The sequence below is a fragment of the Tursiops truncatus genome, chromosome X, assembly GCF_011762595.2.
Source record: "Tursiops truncatus isolate mTurTru1 chromosome X, mTurTru1.mat.Y, whole genome shotgun sequence".
Classification (NCBI taxonomy): domain Eukaryota; kingdom Metazoa; phylum Chordata; class Mammalia; order Artiodactyla; family Delphinidae; genus Tursiops; species Tursiops truncatus.
In genome coordinates this window covers 103,194,207-103,195,442 of record NC_047055.1, presented here as the reverse complement: position 1 = coordinate 103,195,442, position 1,236 = coordinate 103,194,207, and positions in this window count along the sequence as shown.

The window sequence follows — 1,236 nt, the reverse complement described above, 5'->3', positions numbered from 1 at the left end:
ATTTCCAAGATTTTGGATCATCTTTACTATCATTATTCTGAATTCTTTTTCAGGTAAACTGCCTATTTCCTCTTCATTTGTTAAGTCTGGTGGGTTTTTATCTTGCTCCTTCATCTGCGGTGTTTTTTTCTGTCTTCTCATTTTGCTTATCTTACTGTGTTTGAGGTCTCCTTTTTGCAGGCTGCAGGTTCGTAGTTCCCGTTGTTTTTGGTGTCTGTCCCCAGTGGCTAAGGTTGGTTCAGTGGGTTGTGTAGGCTTCCTGGTGGAGGGGACTAGTGCCTGTGTTCTGGTGGATGAGGCTGGAACTTGTCTTTCTGGTGGGCAGGTCCACATCTGGTGGTGTGTTTTGGGGTGTCTGTGGACTTATTATGATTTTAGGCAGCCTCTCTGCTAATGGGTGGGGTTGTGTTCCTGTCTTGCTAGTTGTTTGGCATAGGATGTCCAGCACTGTAGCTTGCTGGTCGTTGAGTGAAGCTGGGTGCTGGTGTTGAGATGGAGATCTCTGGGAGATTTTTGCTGTTTGATATTATGTGGAGCTGGGAGGTCTGTTGTGGAGTTGTGTCCTGAAGTTGGCTCTCCCTCCTCATTGGCACAGCACTGACTCCTGGGTGCAGCACCAAGAGCCTTTCATCCACACGGCTCAGAATAAAAGGGAGAAAAAGTAGAACGAAAGAATTAGTAGAAGTAGAAAGAGAGATAGAAAGAAAGAAATAAAGAAAGGAGGGAGGGAGGGAGGAAGGAAGGAAGGAGGGAAGGAAGGAAAAAAGAGCAGATAAAGTAAAATAAAATAGAGTAAGATAAAATATAATAAAGTAATTAAAATAAAAGAATAATTATTAAGAGAAAAAAAGAAAAAACTTTAAAAAACAAAAATAAAACGGACGGATAGAACCCTAGGACAAATGGTGGAAGCAAAGCTATACAGACAAAATCTCACATAGAAGCATACACATACGCACTCACAAAAAAAGGAAAAGGGGAAAAAATCATAAATCTTGCTCTCAAAGTCCACCTCCTCAATTTGGGATGATTCGTTGTCTATTCAGGTGTTCCACAGATGCAGGGTACATCAAGTTGATTGTGGAGCTTTAATCAGCTGCTTCTGAGGCTGCTGGGAGAGATTTCCCTTTCTCTTCTTTGTTCTCACAGCTCCCAGGGGCTCAGCTTTGGATTTGGCCCCACCTCTGCCTGTAGGTCGCCGGAGGGCATCTGTTCTTTGCTCAGACAGGACGGGGT